Here is a 16,127-nt window from a genome sequence, read left to right as displayed (position 1 = left end):
AATTTACATCAAATTTCTTATATACATATTGCTAGTTCTTCTCTTCCATTTTATGGTCTTAAATTGTCAAAGTGGATATTTTCTACTTGTTTGTTTTTTTCGTTTCCTAAGTGTTAATAAGATTTTGGATTTTATGTCGATATTTTTCTACTAAGAAGTTTCACACTAAAAAGGCTCATCTGTGCTGAAAAAGACAAGCCCAAGGCCTCATTAATATCCCCTAGTATGATACTATAGAGATGCAGAATTGAAAATCAAGAAGCCTGTGCTCTGCGCCTCCTTGGTCAAGAGCTTTGAGATCTACTAGTGAAAAGCGACATGGAAGAGCGAGAGGATTTCTGGCCAGGACACTGTACTTCCACAAGTAAAGAGCTGAAATGCTTCAACCATCAGGATTTGCAGTTTGAAGTCAATAGGACTTGTGCCCTGAGCATTCTCGAAAACCCCTCTCTTAGGTGGCTAAAGGCAGGCTGAAGAGCCTAATTTTGGGCTCCACTTTTTGGAAACTTTGGCCGGTATAAAAAAATTGCTATTGTAAATTACTGAGAGTTTAAATAACTTTTTATTGTTAAAACAAAATTGTTTTACTGTTGAAGTGACAGATTTTATGCCACCACATGACAAGTTCTTAATAAAAATACACGGAGTCCCTGACGCTGCAAACGCTCACTGAACTTTAAACCATGGGACTGTTTCTATGAGTAAAGTTCTGTGTCTGTTTAAGTGTCTGCAGGACCCGGGAATTAATTTTCAGTATTTGGATTTGTGCATATAGCAAATTTATAAATCATGAGACCCAGTGGCTGGGAGGTGTGGGGGCTGCGGGCTCTGGGATTGGGCTGGGGATGAGGAGTTTGGGGTGCAGACAGGGCAGGATTAATGCAGGGGCTGTAGGGGCTGCAGCCTTGGCTAAGGGGGACTCTGCAAAAAGATCTCCAGGCTGCCAGAAGTGCAGATCTTTTGGTGGGGCCCCCTTAGCCCGGGACCCTGGACTGCGGCCACTAACGTCCCTGCGTCCGGCCCTTCCTAGCGGGGAGCAGGGAGGCGGCTTCGTGCACGGCTGTCCCTCCCCCACCGTGCTGGGCTGGAGCTGGAGCTGTGAGCGCCTGGAAGCTCCGCCCACCCGCTGCCCTGACCTGCAGGCTCCACCCCCACAGCTCCCATTGGCCGGGAACCGCAGCCAATGGGATCTGTGGGGGCGGTGCCTGCAGGCAGACGCAGGACAGCACAAGGAGCAACCTTCTCCCCCGGGGCCGCAGCCAGGGACATCCGTGCCGTGCCGGCAGCTGCAGGGTCACTCCGGGAGGAGCAGCGCAGGCCCAGGGCAGGCAAGGAGCCTGCCTCAACCCCAGTGCGCCCCCAAATGGGAGCTGCCCCAGGCAAGCACCCCGCACCTCACGCCCCAGCCCTGAGCCCCCTCCTGCACCCTAACTCCCTCCTAGACCCCCACTCCCACCCCAAACTCCTGCCTGAGCCCCCTCCCGCACCCTAACTCTCTCCCAGACCCCCACTCTCACCCCAACCTCCTGCCCTGAGCCCCCTCCTGCACCCTAACTCTCTCCTAGACCCCCACTCCCACCCCAACCTCCTGCCCTGAGCCCCCTCCCGCACCCTAACTCACTCCCAGACCCCACCCCACCCCAAACTCCTGCCCTGAGCCCCCTCCTGCACCCTAACTTCCTTTCAAACCCCATACCCCCACCCCAACCTCCTGCCCTGAGCCCCCTCCCGCACCCTAACTCTCTCCCAGACCCCCACCCCAACCTCCTGCCCTGAGCCCCCCCCACACCCTAACTCCCTCCCAGACCCTACCCCCACCCCATCCTTCTGCCTGAGCCCCCTCCCACACCCTAACTCCCTCCCAGACCCCCACCCCCACTTCCTGCCCTGAGCCCCCTCCCGCACCCTAACTCCCTCCCAGACCCCCACCCCTACCCCAACACCCCTGCCTTGAACCCCCTCCCACACCCTAACTCTCTCCCAGAGCTCCACCCCCACCCAAACCTCCTGCCCTGAGCCCCCTCCTGCACCCTATCTCCCCCCAGACCCCACCCCAACCTCCTGCCCTGAGCCCCCTCCCACATTCCAAACCCCTGATCCCCAGCCCTGCCCCAGAGCCCGCACCCCCAGTCGGCCCCCTCACCACCTTCCGCACCCACCCCCCTGCCTCAACCTGCAGCCCCTCCTGCGCTCTGAACCCTGCATTTTTCACCACAGCCTGGAGCCTGGGGGCCACAGAATCGAATAGCCCTGGGCCCAAAGAGGCTGCGGTGGGGCTCGGGCTAGAGGACTCCCCCAAGCCCTCTCTCCAGCAGCAGCACGGTGCTCTGGGGGAAGGGGCCTCTCTCCCTTTCCGGGCGCTGGCAAGAGGGAGCTCTGGGGGAAGGGGCTTCTCTCCCCACACGGGCAGCAGCGAGCTCCGGGGCCAGGAGAGGGGCCTGTGGCAGCCCTTCCTCCCCAGCTGGCTCCCCTCCCATCTCCAGGCCCCTGCTGCGTGGCCCTTCATCGCTGGTGTGTGAGTGCGTGGCTGAGAGGGAACTTAGACTCCAACCCCCTGCTCGAAGGATGGCCAAGCCCAACTAAATCATCCCAGCCAGGGCTTGGTCAAGCCGGGCCTTAAACACCTCGAAGGAGGGAGATTCCACCACCTCCCGAGGGAACCCATCCCAGTGCTTCACCACCCTCCTAGTGAACTAGTGTTTCCTAACATCCAACCTCGACCTCCCCCACTGCAACTGGAGACCATTGCTCCTTGTTCTGTCATCTGCCACCACTGAGAACAGGCGAGCTCCGTCCTCTTCAGGTCGTTGAAGGCTGCTCTCAAATCCCCCCTCACTCTTCTCTTCTGCAGACTAAATAAGCCCAGTTCCCTCAGCCTCTCCTTATAAATCATGTGCTCCAGCCCCCTAATCATTTTCATTGCCCTCTGTTGGACTCTCTCCAATTTGTCCACATCCTTTCTGTAGTGGGGGGCCCAAAACTGGACACAGTACTCCAGGTGTGGCCTCACCAGTGCCAAAGAGAGGGGAAGAATCATTTCCCTCGATCTGCTGGCAATGCCCCTACTAATGCAGCCCAATAGGCCGTTAGCCTCTTGCTGTTAGCCTTCATGTCCAGCTTCTCGTCCACTGTAACCCCAGGTCCTTTTCTGCAGAACTGCTGCTTAGCCAGTCAGTCCCCAGCCTGTAGCGGTGCATGGGATTCTTCCGTCCTAAGTGCAGGACTCTGCACTTGTCCTTGTTGAACCTCATCAGATTTCTTTTGGCCCAGTCCCCAGCCTGTAGCGGTGCATGGATTCTTCCGTCCTAAGTGGAGGACTCTGCACTGGTCCTTGTTGAACATCATCAGATTTCTTTTGGCCCAGTCCTCCAGTTTGTCTATCCAGCATAGGGGTAGGGTCCCACTTTTCATTTCTACTTGATAGCACGTTATTTAATAAAATGGATACATTCAGGAGCAATAATGGTCTCCATGAGGTTTGAAATGCAATGTCCTGAGCTTGGCCTTGGGGTGACGGTTTATTTGTGACTTTTCTGCTGTGAAGGAGGAGGAATAACATGGGTCTGGATTTCTCAGATTCATTCATCTGCAGAGGGGAAGAATGTGAGAATGGGCCTTCATCGGGTTAGATGGGACCTTCAGGGAAGTCTCTTGATGTGTTTCTTTTAAATTACAGAGTCTAGCAGGGCTCTGCTGTTTATTCCCTGCAGGTATCATGCATTCCTAGATCTGGAAGGTTTAGCTCAGTGGTTCTGAACCCGCGCACAGCTGTGGCTCATGTGACATCCTCAGGGGCATTCAGGTAGTATCTGTGTTGTGTGGATGCAGCCCAAATAAGGAGGGGCTCAGGATTGGGGCAGACGTTTGGAGTGCTGGGCGTGAAGGCTCTGGGGTGGGGTTGGGGCTGAGGGGTTTGGGGTGCAGGAAGTTCCCTCAGGACTGGTGCAGAGGGTTGGGGTACGGGGAGTGAGGGTTCCTGCTAGGGGTGCAGGCTCTGGGGTGGAGCCAGGGATGAGAGGTACAGGCTGCAGTGGGGAGTGAGGAGTCCCCCCAGCCCTCTCTCTGTGCAGCAGCCCGGGGCCAAGGGAGAGGCACCTCTCCCCGCCTGCACGGCCTTGATAGCCTGCTGCACAGCCGCGCGGCTTAGAGGGAACTTAGGTAGCTGCCAGGCAGCATGCAGGAAACACCACTGAGTGGTGCGATCCCCACAGTCATTGATACAAACAGGCTGCTCCAGGTGTCACGGCAGTCACAAAGCCAGACAGCTTTGGACGGGTTGGGAGACACCCCCAGTGATGCCCTGGATGTATGGCTGGCAGAGGAGGAGGAGGAAATTGGGCAGTTACCTCTGCATGACATTTTCCTGGAGTGGCTTCCCTGGGTGGAGTGCCACGTCTGGGCTTGGCCGACTTGCATGGGCTGGTGGGGCAGGAGAGTGCTGCAGAGCTGGGAGGAACGGCTGTGGGAACCGGACGTGGGGAGGTTGAAGTGTAGGTTCCTGGAGACCTGTGCAGCGCTCAGCCCGGAGCTGCAGGGGTGGAGTCCTGACACGAGAGCTCCCCTCGGCCCCAAGAGGCATGTTACACAGCCCTTCAGGCCAGCCCTTGATGCGGTTGCACCACTCAGGGTGTGACAAGGGTTCTCTCTGTCCCAGAATCTTTCCACCCCGAATGTCTTCCCATTATCCACCCCTTCAGCTCCCACGAGAGGTCAGCTGTGTGTGTGAGCCCAAGAGAGTATAATAGCACATGTATCCCGGTGCCTTGTCTGGGAGCCCCTCCGTCACTGTCCCGAGGAGTTGGCTGGGAGTCTGCTTTCCTCCAAATGTTCAGTCAGGTAGTTCACGCTCTGAGGTTGAGCTACAGGTTTCCTGTCAGCCCCAGAGGCACAAGGAGGTGGCATTCCCTCTGGCTGGGCTCTCACTGAGTTAACCCATTGAGCATTTCGCCCACTTAGGCCCTGGTTTTCTGCAGACATTACAGGTCAGGTCTCTGAGAGCCCTTGGATGAGGTGTCCCTGCATCAGCCGCTCCCCCCACTTTGGGTTTATCTGAGTCTCACTTCTGGGGTGCCCCCATCGGTTCCCTTTCCCAGTCCCCTTTGAGTCTCTCTCGATACCCAGAGCGACCGTCCACAAACTCTTCTGCCAACCCGCCTGCACTATGCAGAGCCTGAGGCTTCTTGTCCACTAACCATCTTTTAAGCTAGTGGGGACAGGGCTCGTAGAGTTGTTCCAAACCAGCCCGATTATACAAATCCTCCAGGGTAGTGACACCTGCACCCTTACCTCATTTGTGGAGATACTCTCCCCTCAGAATGGTGGCTTCTATATATGTCACACCCGGGGTCTTCTGCACACCCCAAGACCTTTTCCTATAACCCCAGGTGCCAAGTCATACTTAATCAGTAAAGCCTTTTTTAACCGTTCATAGCCACCACTATCAACTCCATCCATTCGGCTGTGTGCCTCCGTACCTTTAGGGCCAAGGAAGGGAGTGAGACTGCAGAGTTGTCTGCAGGATCAACCAGGTTCAAATCACATGCCTTCTCAAAGGCTATGAGGTAGGCATCCATATCCCCCCTCCTTATCTGGAGCAACCATTTAGGATCTAGGCTCCCTGTGGACTTGGCATCCCAGGGTCTTTCCCCACTTTCCCCTCTGTGGGTCCTCTTGCCCCTCCACTTCTCTAGCTGTTGTTCATGCTTTTCCTGCTTCTCCTCATGCTCTGCCAGCTCCTTTGCCTTCAGCTGCAGCTCCCACCTCTTCTAATCTATCAAAGGGGACCTGAATCACGAGGGCACCCTGCTGGGCGGGGAACTGGCTCTTGGGGGCATCCTGCTGCCGCCTCTGTTGCTCTCAGGCCTCACTGGAAAACCCACCTGGGTCTGGAACCTGTTTCTTGGCCCTTTCATCTGTCTCCAGAAGGCTTAGCCCTCTCCCTGGACAGGGTTTGTCATGCTCTTCCTAGGGAGGTGGCCTAACCAGCGCCGAACGAGGGCCTAGGTTATATGCCCTTTTCTTGTTTCCTTTGACTACCCTTGTTTTACTGCTGCAAGTCACTTATTGCAAAATACTACTGGTGCATTCAGCATCCCACCGCTGTCACCAACTGTCCTGGATCCACGGGATCAGTTCTACACCCCCAGCTTTGGAACAGGCTCTAGGAGGAACCCCGTCAGTCTACCAGACCCCCCAGGGGCCCACTTGGCCTGCAGGATAAGCAACACTGCTTCACTGCCTCCTTCGACTGGACCTTTAGCACTGCTGGGTCACAGCGGGATTTCTGTTCAGCAAGTCCTACTGTGATAGACTACGTCCTGCTAGAGACTTGTCTGCTTCTCAGGGATTAATGCACCTCAGCAAGCATTTGTGGTGACACTCACATCATGTTGTCAAAACAGTCGGGTCTATTAATCAACTGGACTCAGCATAGGACGTCCTTAGGTTGGCACAGAGAACTGAAGGTTAAAGCACCGTTCAAGTCCATTCTGGCTAGCCCAGAGCCCAGCCACGTTGTAGTGAACCCCATTGCTCAAGTTCTGTCTGTCTCTCAGTCTGACCTTCTTGGTCAGACTCCAGGGGAAAGCCCGACTCCTTCCAGAAACGAGCTTTGATCCCCCACCTCACACCTTTCCCATCTTTGTTCTCGAGCTGGGGGATGTTGCTCAGCTTCCCTGTTGTGAAGTGGGGAAATCCATCTCCTCTGGGTCATTGGTTGTTAGGCAACAATGTCTTGGTGATGGGCTTTGCCATTGTCTTCACACTGGGGCTTGCCTCAGTCCGTCTTTTCCCAATGACCCATTTAGTCTCAGCTAGGTAACATGTCTCTTAGCCTGCCCTGGGCGCAAACAATCCTCTGTCTCCCACTGGCATCAATGCAACATATAGGGGCCATGTAAATAGTACAGAACATTCCCGCTGCGTGATACAGCTCTCTGGTCAGACTGAGCGCTCTGGGGCAGGGACCTGTCTGTGCTCTTTGTCTGTAGAGCTCCTAGCATCGCAGGGCCCCGATCCTGACTGGGGCCTCCAGGCACTGCTGTGCTGTAAACAAACAATACCAGTAATGGACTGATAATAACATGCAAGGGCTTGACCAAAGCTGTCCAACCTTTACCGAGACCCTTTCCACAGCATTCACTGTGGGGAGGAATACAAGGGTGGGAATTACACACCCACCCACCCTCCAGAGTTTGTCCAGCTGTACTCGGAGATGGGTTGGGTGGCTGCACTGGACTGGTGCCCAGGAGAGGCTGCACAGTCCTGGGGGTAGGGGCTGCTTGTGGCCAGGTGGTATTAGAGCACATGGCCAGGGTGAAGGGGCAGATCTGGGAGGGAACCTGTCCTGGTTACAGGGTTACGTGCACCTCTGGCCCCTCTCTGGGCTCTCTGAGTGAACCCGTCCAGTCTCCGGGCTTGTGATGGCATGGTGAAGGGTACTATACAGTTCAGCCACTCGGTGGTGCTGTGCGTAACAGACCTTATATAAGCCGACCTCCGCCATGCCGGGCCGAGCGTGAAAGGATCTTGTGGCCGGCGCCTCTGTGGTGTCTCTCTGAGCCGGAGGCTCTGTAGCCAGGCCAGCTCTAGTCCTGGAGCCTGACCTGCTGGTAGCAGCCCTGGAGCCTGCCATCTCCCAGGGGTACACGACAGGCCTTGTACCTGTGTGTCCATGTGTCAGACTCCCCAAAAGAAGACCCTGCTGGAGGAGGAGATGCAGTCTGGAGTTGCAGAAGGGGTTTGTGGGTACTCGGAGGTGCTGAGTGCCTGTGTGTGTCCTGGAGGGGGAATGTAGGGGTGCTGTAGGGGATACCTAGGGCCTCATTCCTGAGGAGGGGGCAGTGTCGCTCCTCGTCACAGTGGCATGGCGGCTGGCACAGACCCAGCACACAGCATCATCTGTCAGTGCCTCCCGGCGGGCCTCTCCCCCGCCCCAGGGCTGAGAGCCGTAGCCTGGGTGGGGTGGGGATCCGGCAGCTCTGAGGAACCAATCAGCTGCAGATGCAGGGGGGGAACCAAATGGAAAGCGGACCAGGTGCGGCTCCTTCTGAGCTGCACTGTCTGGGACAGAGGGCAGAGGAGCAAAAAAGAGGCATACCTACCTGGACATATGGTAACCCTACCGTTACCTCCCCTGGACAGACTCTTCCAAGTGTCCCGGTATTGTTCAACAGTAGGAACAAAGAAGAACAAGAGAGGCAGGGTTTTATATAAACACCGTGAAGGGAGAAGGCTCTAATTTAAGGAGAGGGCCAAGCTACGCTCAGGAACTCAACTAATTTGCTGGATTCCTCCTGATTCTGGATCCATGTTGCAATTTGAAAGAATAAACCAGTTCTGTGCAAGTTTTATGGGTTTTATTAAAAAGAATTATCAAACAGTTCTTAGGCTTAAATTTTTAGTTTGAAGGCTAAAATTACTGTAACTTCATTAAACTAATTAAGACAAAAGCAATACAAATAAGGCATACATGCTTAACAGTGAAGGTAATTAACTATTGGAACCATTTACCCAGGGTCATGGTGGATTTTCCATCACTGACAATTTTTAAATCAAGAGTGGATGATTTAAAAAAAACAAACTGCTCTAGTTCAAACAGGAATTATTGTAGGGCAGGTCTCTGGCCTGTGTTACACAGGAGGTCAGACTAGATGATCACAATGATCCCTTCTGGCCTTGGAATCTGTGAAAACAATGATCAAATCCAAGTCACAACTGAGACTGATTCTGTAGGTCAGTGGATTAACAAATAATGATGTTGGTTTGGTTCATCGACTCATTAAATCATCAAATTAAAACAGGAGATCATAGAATCCTAGGACTGTAAGGGACCTCGAGAGGTCATCTAGTTCAGTCCTGGGCACTCATGGCAGGACCAAACACCATCTAGAACATCCCTGACAGGTGTTTGTCTAACCTGCTCTTAAAAATCTCCAATGATGGAGTTTCCACAACCTCCCTAGGCAATTTATTCCACTGCTTAACCACCCTCACAGTTAGGAAGTTTTTCCTAATGTCCAACCTAAACCTCCCCTGCTGCAATTTAAGCCCATTGCTTCTTGTGCTAGCTTCAGAGGTTAAGAACAATTTTTCTCCCTCCTCCTTGTAACAACCTTTTATGCACTTGAAAACTGTTATCAAGTTCCCTCCCCCTCCCAAATCTTCTCTTTTCCAGACTAAGCAAACCCAGTTCTTTTAATCTTCCCTCATAGGACATGTTTTCTAGACCTTTAATCATTTTTGTCGCTCTTCTCTGGATTCTGTCCAATTTGTCCAAATACTTCCTGAAATGTGGTGCCCAGAACTGGACACAATACCCCAGTTGAGGCCTAATCAGCGCAGTGTAGAGCGGAAGAATTACTTCTTGTGTCTTGTTTGCAACACTTCTGCTAACATATCTCAGAATGATTGTTGCTTTTTTTTGCAACAGCATTACACTGTTGACTCATATTTAGCTTGTGGTCCACTATGACCCCAGATCCTTTTCCACAGTACTCTTTCCTAGGAAGTCATTTCTTATTTTGTATGCATGCAACTGATTGTTTCTTCCTAAGAGGAGTACTTTGCATTTGTTCTTATTGAATATCATCCTATTTACTTCAGAACATTTCTCCAGTTAGTCAAGATCATTTTAAATTTTAATCCTGTCCTCCAAAGCATGTGCAACCCCTCCCAGTATCATCTGCAAACTTCATGTGTACTCTCTAAGCCATTATCTAAATAATTGATGAAGATATTGAACAGAACCAGACCCAGAACTGATCCCTGCAGGACCCCACTTGTTATGTCCTTCCAGCCTGACTGTGAACCACTGATAATTACTCTCTGGGAGCGGTTTTCCAACTAGTTTTGCACCTCCTTTATCCTTTATAGTTGCTCCATCTAGGTTGCATTTCCCTAGTTTGTTAACGAGAAGGTCATGTGAGACTGTATCAAAAGCTTTATTAAAGTCAAGACAGACCACGTCTACTGCTTCGCTCCTGTCCACCGGGCTTCTTACCCTGTCAGAGCAAACTATCAGGTTGGTTTGACACAATCTGTTCTTGACAATTCCATGCTGACGGTTACTTATCACCTTATTATCTTCTAGATGTTTGCAAATGGATTGTTTCATTATTTGCTCCATTATATTTCTGGGTACAAAAGTTAAGCTGATTGGTCTGTAATTCCCTGGGTTGCCCTTATTTCCCTTTTTATAGATTGGCACTGTATTTGCCTTTTTCCAGTCTTCTGGAATCTGTCCTGACTTCCATGACTTTTCAAAGATAATAGCTAATGGCTCAGAAATGTCCTCAGTCAGCTCCTTGAGTATTCTAAGATGTATTTCATAAGCCCTGGTGACTTAAGACATCTAATTTGTTTAAATAATTTTTAACTCTCCCCTCCCATTTTAGCCTCTTTTGATCCTACCTCAATTTCACTGGTATTTACTATGTTAAACATCTAATGACCACCAACCTTCTTGGTGAAAACTGAAATAAAGAAAGAAGTCATTAAGCACCTCTACCATTTCAACACTTTTGATTATTATTCCCCCCACCCCACCCCATTGAGTAACAGATCTACCCTGTCCTTGGTCTTCCTCTTACTTCTAATGTATTTGTAGAATGTTTTCTTGTTACCCTTTATGTCTCTACCTAGTTTGAGCTCGTTTTGTGCCTTGGCCTTTCTAATTTTGTCCCTACATACTTGTGTTATTTGTTTATATTCATCCTTTGTAATTTGACCTAGTTTCCACTTTTTGTAGGACTCTTTTTCTTGATTTTTAGATCATTCAAGATCTCCTGGTTAAGCCAGGGTGGTCTCTTGCTATTCTTCCCATCTTTCCTATGCAATGGAATAGTTTGCTCTTGTGCGTTTAATAATGTCTCTTTGAAAAACTGTCAACTGTCTTCAGTTGTTTTTCCTTTTAGACTTGCTTCCCATGGGATCTTACCTACCAACTCCCTGAGTTTGCTAAAGTCTGCCTTCTTGAAACCCACTGTCTTTATTTTGCTGGTCTCCCTCCTACCATTCCTTAGAATCATGAACTCTCTCATTTCATGATCACTTTCCCCCAAGCTGCCTTCCACTTTCAAATTCTCAACCAGTTCTCCCTATTTGTCAAAATCAGATCTAGAACAGCCTCTCCCCTAGTAGCTTTCACCAGCTTCTGAAATAAAAAATTGTCTTTAATGCATTCCAGATCCTGTGGCTAACACAGGAAAGAATTGCTTTCCATTAAGCCTGCAGCAGAAAATAGGAGAACATGGCTGTTGTGATTTAAGGAGATCCTGTTTAGACACCCCAGACCACAGAGGTGTTTCATGGTGGCAGAGGCTAGCACCCCCCCAGGGAAAGTATGATGAGTCTGATCTAGTTTTTGCCCCCACACAGGCTGAGTGGGGTCCGTGGCTGTGGCCTGTAAGAGTCTAGTCTCCTGTGGGCTGCAATAGTTTGGTCTAATTTTAGGTGTTGGCCTTGGTGTGCAGGTGCTGAGTGAGTTGCTAGCCTGTGATATAGAGGAGGTCTGACTGGATGATCTCTTGGTCCCTTCTGGCCTAAAACTCTAAATTTAGCTGGTGTAGGACATACCTGTCATTTTGGGTTTAGGTTAAGCCTTGCTGGATGCTGTGAACCCCATGATCAACACTCATTGAGAGAACCGGAGCTCCCTCCATTCCTCTGACGCTGTTTCTTTCACCAATATTGTCACAGAACACGGTTACTGGTTAGGAATCAGCTTTCTTGGAGCCTTTTATCCATTGTGGACAATGTGATATTTCAGGACATGGTTTGACACATGTTCTTACTCCTTGTGACTTGACTTCCATTTATCTATGATGGTCAGTTCAGAAATTACAGTACTAAGAACCAGGTAACATTCATTGATATATGCAATTATAGGTGTTAATTAGAGCTGAACAAAAGTTTTAATTCGAAAAGTATTTTGAGGAAATTTGGCCAGTTTTGAAAAACAGATTTTTTGTGTGAAAATGTTTGGATTTTCTTGAGATTTTTGCATTATTACAAAATTTGCAACTTAGCCTTTTATTTGGGGAGGGAGGGAATCTTATTATGTATTGTTTTTTGGGTTCTATTCTATGTTGCTTCTTACGCATCACCATAATATCACGATTCTTTCTGCTTTGCCAATTTTGAGCCCTCAGCTTAATCACATGGTAGCATTTTCAAAAGTGAAAATATTCATTTTGTAAAATCCCAACTTTCAAAATTAAAAGACAGGTAATGCAAAATTTTGAAAAATGAAAAAATTGTTCATTTCAGAAAAAATCAACAAAACAGACACCTCTTTGATATTTTGATTTAATGTTCAAATGTATTTTCCAGACAGTTCTAGTGTTCGTGTACTGATTAGCGGAACTACTCATCCAATGAGCAATCCTTACTGTCAGACCAGTTGCATTAGAGCTATGCATAGACCAAGAAAAGAAGTAATGATGCATTTGCTATCAATACACTGCACATCTTTAGTGTGCTGCTGGAATGTTGCACACGCCTTCAGCCAGAAGCTGCCTCATCCTCAGGAGTTACTAGCCCCGTTAACACTGAAAAGCAAAGTGGGTCTTGGAGCCACCCCCGTGTGAGCTCAGTGCAATGAACAGCCAGACTCACATGGGCGGGGCTGGGCCCCAGTGAGAGGTGCTATCTCCCCCCATACCATATCTCAGGGACACAGCGTGATTGGGGAGTAGACCCAGAAGAAAGGGTGGAGCTGCCCAGTGAAAGAGGAGGTGAAAATGTAGATTGGGGCCTCTATACCAAGCTGATAAAATGACACCAGGCCCCGCTCATCGTCCAGATACACTCCGATTTTCCCAGGGCTCCCAGTCAGGGGCAGGAGCATATCTGGGCGAGTGCAAGCCCGGTAATGGCTCCCACACTGATCCACGGCCCAGATCCTCTCCTCAGGAGAAAACTTGATCCAGCCCTTCCTCCTGACAGATTCTTTGGCCACGCCCACAGCCCAGGTCCTCCCACCCCCAACGTCTACCTCCCAGTAGCGTTTCCCCGAGGCAAACCCTTCCGAGCCCAGCACGCAGGTTTCACAGTCAAATCTCTCGCGGTTGTCAGGAATGTCCTGCTGCAGGCCCCTCCATTTCACAGATCGCCGATTCTCAGAGACCACGAGGCTGGGATGAGCCGTGTCTGGATCCAGAATCACCATAGCTGCAGAGAGAAACGGAGCATCAGGGGCAGAGCCCAGCTCTGTCTTTTCTAGGACACTGTCTGATTTCCAGCCTCTACCTCTCGGGGACCTGCTTCTCTGCATTTCACTGCAGCTCTCCTCCCAGGCAATAGGGGCAAATAGTTCCCCTGGAAGAGCTGGGGATGCCTCTAGCTCCCATTGGGCCTGTCTGTAACCTCTACAGAGGCCCCAATAAGGAACGAGCTGAGGTGTTACACACACGGACATCATTTCAACCATTAAAAGAACTCAGTAGTCACCCACCACAAAATCTGTGCTCTGAGGCTGCTACCATGTCTCCACAGCTAAGACAGCACCTGAGTTTCCAATCTACATCTGAGTGGGAGCCCTCTATTCTAATACCCACAAAGTCGTATCAGACTCAAATTTGGTAGATTTGGTCCAGGTCTGAGGTAGAATTTTTCTACCATATTTGAACTGAATTGGCCAAAGGGCTACTGATTGACAACTCCGTAAAAACAGAGATTTCACCAGAGTCCAAAAAGCATTAAGACAATTACCCGCAGCCAGTTAAGGTAATTTACACAGTTTCCTAGAACCCTTCGAGTTCATGAAGTTAATTAATAACAACACAACACATGAGAATTCACCATATGTGTCCAGTAAAACCCCAACTCTGAACCATAATTACCAACGGCTGCGAGCACCTACCCCCCGGAATTGACAGCAGGTAAGTTCCCGGCCTTAGGAGCACTCTGAGTTATTGCAGTTATACTGGAGAGCTCAGGACTCCATCCTTAAGTGTGAGCATTTGTTTTATGCAAGTAAACTGGGGACAAATCTGGCATTTTCATTGACCATACTGCTCTTTCCCTGTGACTTCTGGCATGTGTGCGTTAGCTGGGCAGCAGAGTGGTGCAGGGGGGTCTGACATTAAAATACCAGCTTCACTTACCTGCATTTTTGCTGACTTTACTCCAGCCTGAAATCAAACACACCAAGAGGTGAGCACTCCCCGGAGCACGGACTGCCGACATAGGACACAATGTCATCTGGGGTGGGGGAAAGGGGACACATGGCACTTACCAAGTTCGGCCAGGGATTTCTCTGCAAACAGAGAGACATAGGTATGCAGTCAATTCTACAACAGCTCCTGGGTTAGGGAATGTGCCTTTAAAGGACCACTTTGCCCTTTCCACTGTGCTCTCCGCTGCCCTCTTTCCGCCCAGGTTTCCTGGCCTGAGCTCCATCCTCATAGAGCTCTTAGTGGCTTTGGGCTCTGTCAATTACACCCCCCTTCTTTGCATCTGACCCTCGCTGGGCTCCTATGGCCCTGCCCTAGCTGGGCTCACCTGTGGTGTAGTGTCCACACTCCCCATGTGCCAGGCAGCTTGGTGAGGGGCTAGGCCCTGATAACATGGCAGTGAGGGTTTAATGAGCTAACCCTTGGCCCTGGACACTGGATCTCAGCTCATGGGCCCAGCAACATTAGCTGGCTCCTTCTCACTGAGTTTGTGCCTCAAAGTGTCAGAGAGTGCTAGGAGACTTTGGGACTGCGCTGAGCCCCTGTTTCCAGGGCATCAGAATCCCCCCACCCCTCCATTCCTTTAAATTCAGTAGCAAAAAGGTACGTGGGCCCAGGCAGACCCACCAGTTTTGGATATGGACATTCCCCTGTGTGCAGATTTTAAAGGAAGGGGCTGAAATGAGGCTTATGATGGAAACTGATCAGCAACCTTATCTATGGAGCAGTTACCCCACTCGATGATTAGTCAGAGCTCCCCGTCCGTTTGATTCCCAGAGCCTCTCCTAACAGATAAGTGCAGAGACAAAAGCCAAAGTCTGTCTGACTATGTACAGTGAGAGAAACTTGTTCAAGCCTCCGGAGAGCCCAGACATTCACTTCTCTCGTTCTCCAGCTCAGCGCGCAGAATCTCTGGAAGAGAAAAGGAAGAAAGAGGCAAGGTTTCATCTTGTTGCATTAACTGGGTTATTCCTTCTGTTATTTCAGGGAACTTGTCCCAGGAACTTACCTCTCTCTTCCTCCAGTTCAGATCGCAGGTTTTCTAAAGAAAGAAGAGTGAAAGAGGTGAGATTCCGGGGGGCAATGGTCCCCTCTCATACTAGCAAAGAGCTGCCATTGTATAGAACATCATAGATTCACAGAGTTCAGGGCCAGAAGGATTGTAGTCTGACCTCCTGTACATCACAGACCTTAGACCCTCACTCAGTCACTGCTGTACCAGGCCTAAGGTTACAGTTCAGTCACGGGTATTTTTAGAGAAAGTTGTGGACAGGTCATGGGCAATAAACCAAAAAATTCCCCACCTGTGACCAGTTCATGATTTATACCATAAGTCCCCCTAAGTAAATCTCAGCGGGGCTGCTGCTGGAGGGGGAGCAGGGCCATTGGCACCAGCTGCCAGGGGCCACTGAGCAGCAGCTGCTTCAGCCGCCCGAGGGACCACTGCTCAGGCGCTCTCTGGGGCCAGCCCCACCGGCTGCTGGTCAGGTGGTCCCCGGGGCCAGCTGCCCTGGGCCACTCCAGCAGTGGCTGGCAGTCAGTGCAGCTGGCCGTGGGGCTGTCGGGACAACTGGCTGACCTCATTTGGAAAAAGACGTTGAAAAACTGGAAAGGATGCAGAAAAGAGCCACAAAAATTATTTGAGGGCTGGACAAAATGCCTGATAGCGAGAGACTGACTTATAATAATGGGATTATTCACACACGTAAAGTTAAGCCTGTAGCTAGCTGAACTGTGGCCCTGAGCTCTGTGGGCCTCAGTTCCCTGAGTGTAAAGCGGGATAAGAAAGGGTTCCTCGCCTTGTGCGGTAACTGCAGTTCTTCGAGGTGTGTGTTACTCCATGCTCTGTGTATTCACAGCCCGGCGCCTCACATCGGAGATTTCAGGTCGCCGTTTCTGTTCGGCCCCCACATCCGCTCTCCCCAGCTCGTGCTCCGCATTAGGTCAATGTAG

General features: G+C 50.6%; 1 long non-coding RNA gene across 1 annotated transcript; it reads right to left on the bottom strand.

The window, feature by feature from the left end:
- Positions 1-13,077: 13,077 nt before the first annotated feature.
- LOC144930050 (uncharacterized) lies at positions 13,078-14,306 on the bottom strand. Its single transcript, XR_013635136.1, has 3 exons — positions 14,237-14,306; positions 14,106-14,132; positions 13,078-13,170 (listed from the first exon to the last, which is right to left on the bottom strand). It is a non-coding gene; the product is annotated as an uncharacterized LOC144930050 (long non-coding RNA).
- Between the last annotated feature and the right edge of the window lie 1,821 nt (positions 14,307-16,127).

The sequence above is a fragment of the Lepidochelys kempii genome, unplaced genomic scaffold, assembly GCF_965140285.1.
Source record: "Lepidochelys kempii isolate rLepKem1 unplaced genomic scaffold, rLepKem1.hap1 scaffold_32, whole genome shotgun sequence".
Taxonomy (NCBI): Eukaryota; Metazoa; Chordata; order Testudines; family Cheloniidae; genus Lepidochelys; species Lepidochelys kempii.
The sequence above is the reverse complement of the archived record's forward strand: the minus strand, read 5'-3'. Positions and strand labels throughout refer to the sequence as shown.